This window comes from Pseudochaenichthys georgianus, chromosome 13, assembly GCF_902827115.2.
Source record: "Pseudochaenichthys georgianus chromosome 13, fPseGeo1.2, whole genome shotgun sequence".
Taxonomy (NCBI): Eukaryota; Metazoa; Chordata; class Actinopteri; order Perciformes; family Channichthyidae; genus Pseudochaenichthys; species Pseudochaenichthys georgianus.
Genome location: NC_047515.1, coordinates 2,750,032 through 2,758,596, shown reverse-complemented (window position 1 = coordinate 2,758,596; position 8,565 = coordinate 2,750,032).

Below are 8,565 nucleotides of genomic sequence, written 5' to 3'. Positions count from 1 at the left end.
AGATTACATTCCAGATTACAAGCATTGTTGTACATTTTTCACAAATTTCTCAAAATATAAAATTGAAGCAACATTTTGAAAATAAATACGGTAACAAATAATAAGGATTTATACAAATATATACAGACAATATACAGACAATTCAAAGTATTTTATTAATAAATGAATGAATAAGGCTAAATTCTCGATTTGCTAAGGAAGGATTTGGAGGCAGGAAGCAGCTCAGGCGCTCCTCTGGTGTGGCTTCAGGGCATCAGGATTCCCAAATTGACACACAGCATTTACAGAGACAGACTCTACATTTGATCTATAAAGTAAACCAAATATTAAAAACACTTGTGTGTGTGAGGAAGCAGCAGAATGGCGAGGAAGAGAGCCATGACTTGGCAAATATTGTCATGACACTGATTATTTGCTGCAAATATTTGCTGCGAATCAGAGAATTCATCTTTGTATACAGCACAGACAATCTCTGATTGTTTAATATGCCATCATCTGAACACCATGTTTGCCCTGAGAGAGTTTCTATCTGTCACAGTGCAGCTTAAGTAAGTAAGTGCATTTGCTTAAGTATTTTACTTTATTTTTGTGTCAATAATTAAACTTCAGCACAATTCAAAAGGAAAGTGATTATAAAACAACACATTTGGTATAAATACATCTAGCCAACAATGTTTACATGAACAGCTTAAACAATTAAGAGATGTTTTTAGGCATCTATCTTTTTCATTTATAATCTTCACTTTTTTGTGTTTTTGTAATTTTACGTTTAATGTACTTGTGACAGAGTATTTTCTACTGTGACATTTTCATACTTTTATTTAAGTTAATACTTAATACTTTTTCCACCACTGTGCACATATACACACAAAAAAACACACACAGTGATACATGTTGAAACATACACTTATATATTACAAAATATACAGGTGCATGACAATTTACACACACATTTATGACCACACACACCACCTCATACTCTCATTATGCGGTGCCGTTATCTTATCAGTCATCACAGGTGTCTTGTTAAAGGGACCCCACCCATTACCGGTGTCATGCATTGTTGCAATGTGGGCGTGGCCAATGCACGATGTCAGGCTCTCCTGCGTGTTAGCAATAATCTCCTCCAATGTGTTTCCTCCTACAATGCAACGAGACAAAGCTGGTTGAAAATCGCCATCGTTTAACATTTGCAGCTACAGAAGACCGGAACATTCATTAGCAAACGTTTAGCTTCGCTCAACAATACAACTGGTCAGTGGCAGCCGGCCCATAGGCCCCACCTCTTCCCACATACAAAAAAAAAAAAAATGTAATTTAAAATATATATATATATATATATATATTTTATATTTTTATTTTTAATGAACAAGGTAAATATCATACAATTGGTATCACTAAAATGTATAATCTACAATAAAATCTCGTTTAAAATTGTGTTACGATGTCTAAAGTTACTGATAAGTCACATGTTTCCTGCCTGGCCTTGCCCATGGCATTAGTTTATCATTACCGGGCGGAGCCCCGAGCCAAACAGCAGCAACCAGCACGTTGCAAAAGACTCAATAGTAAACTGTGCCGCCGAAACATAATTTCAGCCAATCAGCGCTGTCAAATATTTTGGTCACGAGTGCGCTCACGTTGGAGCCCACGTTGCTTACGTGAGTTGTTGTTTAGACTGGTGAGTGACCAGGGTGACGCAGTAGTTGGATGAGAATGGTGTGCAGGTGGAGTCGGCGGACCTCGGTCCGCACCCAATTCCGTACAGGAGCTACTCTCCAATCCTTTTGAAAGGAGAAGTTTGGGAGATGAATTGATACTTAAAGACCTTGGACCGGACCAACCCGATTTGTATATATCACAGCAAGCTCATGAAAAAGACAACGTATCAACAAGGCTTCTCACATGGCTAGCTGGATGCAAACAGGTAAATGCTATCTTTTGTTTCACATGCTTGCTCTTCAAACAGCCGGGGACAGATACGATCTGTTCAGAAACCAGACAAAAGTTAAACAAGTACAAACCACAGACTGTCTGTGTCATGGAGAATACAGTCGCTGGTTTATTTATGTCTGTAGGCCGTTGTTGTGAGTGTGTACGGTCGGAGCATATATAGCGTTAGCTTAGCCGATCTCCATTCAGGGAACAAGCATTCTAAAAGGTGTTTCGCCTGCCGTCTGTCTGCAGACTTGTCAAAGCATTAATTCATGGTTTTTACTAACCGGTATCAGTATGTTGTTACGTCGGCATCATTTAGAAACGTGTTTTACAATGTAATCACGGTAAAATATGTTCATGTTGTTGTAGTTGTAGCTCCCGAGCCAGCGCGTCTTGTTTGAATGATGCGAGTAAACACAGCTAGCAGCCGCGGTGAAACTCGAGCGACTAGAGCGATGCGATAGGGGCGTTTAGAGCGAAGCGAATATTCGCATTGCGTCCGGTCTGAACGCAGCATAGCGAGCTCCGCGCTGCACTGGAAACGCGCCATTACATCACCAGAAGGCCTAATTTAAGGGGTCATTTCTCCCAAACAAAATTTTTTTACTCACTATATCAACAGCCCTACCAAAAATATTTTCCACCAGCCGCCACTGCAATTGGTTAAAGACGTTATATATAGGCTACTGTTTTGATTTGATAACAAGGGGTGTTCTCAATTTACCCAAAGAGGTTTGAAAGGAAATAAACAAATCAGCATCAAGTACGGAGCAGATACAAAGTCTATGTATGTATCCATTCTTGACAGCTAAATGCTACAGACAAACCAAATATGCATCATTTATGTCATCAGTTATCTAATCAGTTCAACCTTATGCATGTGATCACAAAGTATCAAGACAACAAGACAATCTTAACTCTGTTCCTGCAGCGATAAAATTAAACAGGTCTAATTCAAATGTCATCAAATTAAATTACATCTATATTTCCAGGAAATGTGTGAGTGTTTACTCGAAGATTTTCAGTCAGACATCAGCTTGAACAGATCCTATTAACTCGAATAGAATATAGTAGAACACCGTTTTAATCAGCGTCAGTAAAAAATAGGAAGGCTGCTCCTTGAATGTTGGTTAGGGTTGGTAAGGTTGAATGGCTCTTTGCTAAATAATCAATGTAATAATTAAACCGTAAGCCATATTTAAAATATAATTGGTTCTTATTTTTAACAGTTTCTAAGTCTCATTCTTTGAATGATGCTGCTTCACACTGTGATTCCCCCAAATCCAGCTGTTCCTCCGACTGAAGTGAAACGGTCGCACCCCCCTGACAACTGCAGCCAGGCACTTAGAGTTCATTAGCTGTGTGTGTGTACAGCTGGACACACACACATGTAAGTAGGGACAATTAAACAGCTGGGGCTGAGGAGGCAGGAGAAGCCGAGAAGTTAGACATGTGGTCATGGAAAGTGAGCAAGGTGCTTCAACCTAAATATATTCAGGGTTAAGCAACAGAGGACTGTGGCTACAAGGGAAAAGCACCTTGGTGAGAGAGAAGAACAGACAATCAAATGTCTCATTCTCTACATGTGGACTCGGCATCAACAATCTCAGAGCCGATCCAGTTTGCAGGACACTTGCAGCACAAGCTAACAAAAGAAAAAGTGTTGGTTATGATGTAAAGCACCCAGGTGTGCAGGGCCTTACACCTGCCTGCAGGAGACACAGGTGGACTGGCTGTCTGAGCGTGGGCAGACAATGCATGATTGACAGCTGTTTCTGTTAGCTGCGGGGGCGGGATGAATCCTGGAGTCAATGTAGATTGATGTCATGGAGACATGTACTGCACGGCTTTGCCAACTTCTAACTGAGGGTGAGCCAAAACAAATAGAGACCTGTGTGTTTGGATCAGGCTGAAGACGGATCAGAGAGGCAGATCATGTGACTTTCTCTTAATCACTTCATGTAAAACTATAGTTCACATTCAAGTTTAACATTATATGTTTTTAAAGGACTGAGGTTAGTTGAAATTGGCTTTCTTTTCACACGACGAGATCAATAACAGTTTGTTTCATGAATCCATTATTTCCTGATATTTTTCTAGGAATCTTTCCTGGAGTGCAAATTAAAAGAAAATGGTGTTTGTTTAATTCAGTAAAATTCCGTACACGATTTTTGGATGTGTTTCATCTGACCATGTTCCATTAAAGCCAAAGTTTTAAAAATAATAAAATAATATTTTTGTATTGGAAATGGTATGAATGTATGCTTGCACATGTTGCATGATGTTGAGCTGTGTACTCACAACACATACATGAATTCACTGTCGGTGAACATTTTGAATTTCTACCAAGTTTTCCCCTGGAACTTGAAAGGACATTATTTGGAGAACTGTTCTTTTTTATTTAGAAACTACACTTGACATTTTCAATTGTAATGGAATTCCAGAATAAAACAAAAGTTTAGAGTTTAGAGAACTAATAAGAGTATTAACTAGGGCTGTCAACATTAACGCCTCCACACTCACGATTAATCTGGAAACCTTAACGCGTAAAAAACACAAATGATTTACTTTACCAAGTTAGAGCCATAATGTCCCCCAATGGTAGTTACAATGCAAAGTAAGCACAAGCGACATCTTTTTGATTAAAGAAGTGCCCTTGAGAAAGGCACCAAACCCCCAACTGCCGGATCTATGCCATAAACACAAATCATGTTATAATAAAGTCAAAACAACGTGTGGTTATTCATGATTATTCACAGAATATTATTGTGATTAACACAATCATTTGTTTGCAATAAAATACATGGAACCGTTGTTGTGAGAAACATCCAAACACGAACTCGGATAGAAAGCAAATGGACAGATGAGGATGACTTAGAGATATACACGTTGAACAGTGGCCAATACGATATCTTGGTCTAACAGTTTCAGTTCTTAAAAATAAATAAAAATGTAATTCAATGATCTGTGTGTTTGCAGAGCAGCACTCAGTCCGTATCTCCAAATGAGGAATGACTGACAAGTCCAGACACCCCCACCCCCCTCACTGACATGTTACAGGAACCTGCAGGTCCCTCTCACTTTCACCACGCTGTTACTGTGGGTGATTTGTTTTTCCACCGCCTCCAATCACAGACCCCCTGGCTAGCACCAATTAACAGCAACACACACAACCACTGAGACCACTGCAGCCCCCAGCTGGGCCGCATTAGTGGCCCTCCACCTCCCTATTGTGCTGCCACCATGATCAGGGGTTACAGTTAACACCCACACACGAGAGGCAGGAGACCCCCTCCACTGATTCGGTGGTCTCTGTAGGAGCCCACATGTAACCTGGACCTGACACAGAGCTGAGCACACTGTAGTCACTAAACATACTGTCACTATAATGTTATCCAGACCAGGGTCTTCAGCTCGGGCTCCATTAGACTTAACCAAATTATTGTTTGATAATGGTAAGGAGTTTTTTCGATAGAGAGTTTTCTTTTATTTAAATGTCTAAAAGTTCACATTTCAGTAACATGAATCCAATATATTATTAGAGAAGATGAATCAGTCTTTTTGTTAAGAAACCCATTTCATTTCACAACATTGATGATACTCTACCCACGTATCACACATCCGTCTCTCTTTCAGCTAGCGGGTCCTTCGCCTCAAAATATATTAAAGAGCACTGATCTGTAGTCACCGTCAGTTGGAATCCAAATGTCCAATCAAATGTCCAATTAATTCAGACTGTATATTCAAATCAATTCACCCTGACAGCTCTGCAATATAAAGTCTATGTTAAGTTTGATGAAGTTCATAATTAACATTGAGTGTGTTGATGACATTTCCACCCAGTTTGTGCTGGGTGAAAACAAGCTTTCGAGGGTGAAGAGGATGGGTCATTTCCACAAAGATGACAATGAGAGAAGTGCCTAATTTCAGAGAGGACTAGATTTGGGAACTTGACATAGGCCAGCTATGGAACTGTTATTAAAAAACTAATTTGCTTATGAAGCCACGTCATGTAGGGTCTCCTGCTCTATCCCAGCCAACAGCCCTTCCCTAACCAAACAGATGGTTTCCAGTAAGTGAGAACACTTCTGACACCGACAATCTCCTGTTGTGAGCAACAAGTGTAAAAGTTTAATTCAGACAATGTATGGACCTGAAGCACTGGATATTATCCGGAGTTGAAATGAGGAAACGGCTTAACTGAAATTGTAATATGGCTTATCCAGAAGCATTTAATTGATCGCTTTTAATGCATTGTGGATTCACAATCTTACACAGACTATTATCATGTGGTGGTTTCAGCATACTGAAAGGCAGCTAAATAGCACTATGTATATTTCTCATAACCTTCTTGACACAAAGGGCTCAAAGGAACTCAGATGCACGATTCACTTGACTTCAAAATATATTTTCTTTATAAAAGACTTTTCAAGCTACAAACAAAAGATCACTAGGTTCTACTAGGATTCTCACAAGATCTCTAGGTTCTACTTGGTTGCTCAACAGATCACTAATGTTACAGACATGGACTCGACGTGGAGACAAGACGAACTGACAAAAGACAAAAGGAGAAGGGCTATATATACACACACACATCAGGTAATGGGGCACAGGTGGAAACAATCAGGAGCAGGAAACAACAATCAGGCTGACAGGTGACACCAGAGTTCGCATTAACCGAATATTTTCCATCTATGACGGATTTTTTTTAACAATGACGGAAAAATCTGAAAGCCGTCCGTCATTTTGACGGGTTAGAACAAACTCAACAGTGCCACAGTTTCCCCGCAGCGAGGCTCCGGTGTTATGCCGTGTTATGCATGCCTGCCCAAATGGAAATTATACAGTTTCCAAACCTAACTTTGCCGAACAGTTCATTGAAATGTGAGTGAAACTGTGAGTATTTGCTTTACGTTTACGCTGTGCGCGCTCCCGCGAGGTGCAGTGGACATGCATAACACGGCGCTAACAGTCCAGCGAAAAAGTCTAGTGCAACCTCTGGGTGACACACAAGGACAGGAAGTTTAGACACCTGAAACAAGAGGGTAGAGTCATTTACCAAAATAAAATGAAAGGTGACAAGATATGAACACAAGACAATAAACTAGACGGATTCTATCGCTGAAACCTTACAGTACCCCCCCCCCCCCCCCCCCCCTTTTTACGGACGGCTCCAGACGTCCCTGAAGCCTGAGACCGTTGTTTGTCAAAGTCTGTAATTAATGATTTGTCCACAATGAAGCTGCCTGGGATCCAACATCTCTCCTCTAGTCCATACCCTACCCAGTCGACCAGGAACTGTCTACCTCTACCCTTCCTTCTTTCAGACAGTATTTTTTCCACTGTATAGACTTGACCTCCGTCGACGATCCGGGGAGGTGGAGGGGGTGTGGAGGCGGGGACCAGTCTGCTCTCTTTGACCGGTTTCAGCTTGCTGACGTGAAACGTGGGGTGGACCTTGATGGAGTTTGGGAGACATAGGCGGACAGCAACAGGATTAATCACTTTTCATATGGGAAAAGGACCAACGAACCGGGGAGCCAGCTGCCTGGATGCGACATGAAGAGGAAGATCCTTGGTGGACAACCACACTCGTTGTCCGGCCTTGTACTTGGGAGACGGACGTCGTTTCCGGTCGACCATTACCTTCGGTAACTCCCGTCTGAACAGTGGAGTGGATACTGCATTCCCTCCTTTCTCCCGATGTCTTTCAGCTAGACGTTGGTCCACCCGGATAGCCATGGCAATGAGCGAGTCCAATTCTTCAGGCAGCTCTAATGGAGCTAACTGATCCTTTATGGGATCCGCTAACCCATGCAGGAACGCGTCAAAAAGAGCTGCAGAGTTCCACCCAATTCGATAGCGCCACTCTCCTCTGCCGCTGCTTGATGTTCACCAGGGCTGTCGCTGACTCTCTCCCGGGTGATGTCTGGTCTAAAATCTTGCTCATGGTATCCATGAATAGCCTTAAAGACTGGCAAACAGGTGAGTCTCTGGCCCATTCCGCTGTTGCCCAGGCTCCCGCTCTGCCCGTCAAGTGAGACAATATGAAAGCAAACTTAGCTTGATCTGTGGGAAATGCTGCGGGCTGGTGTTTGAAATGGAGATTGCACTGTACCAGGAATGGACGACAGTTTCCAGAATCTCCGGAGAACTTCTCTGGCGAAGCGTAGACGATGGCATGGGTACTTGAACGGGGATATCAGCAGACCCAACCTCCGCTGGACTGGAAAACTCTGCCGCAGGAACAGCAGGGTAAGCCACGAGGTGTGTGAGTATGTCGCGCATCTTCTCAGCCAGGTGGTTTATCTCTGTTGACACTGTAGACTGGAAGTTGTCCTGACGGACATTTAAGTCTTGGACCCTTTGGTTAATGGACAGCTGTCCCTCATGTTGGTGAAGGAGTGTACCCTGCGCCTGCAAGGCCGTCCTTAACGCTGTTGAATCGGCTGAGTCCATCTTGTTAGGTCAGTTCCAGTAGCGTGGCATGGGGAAAAAATTAGGGGAAGCCAATAATACGTCCTTTCTTTTGGGTCGGGGGTGTGGTGGTCAATGTAATAACGTAACCAGATGAGTGATTACAGCACCCGGTATCATTTTACACACATTTGTATCATACAGATGCAG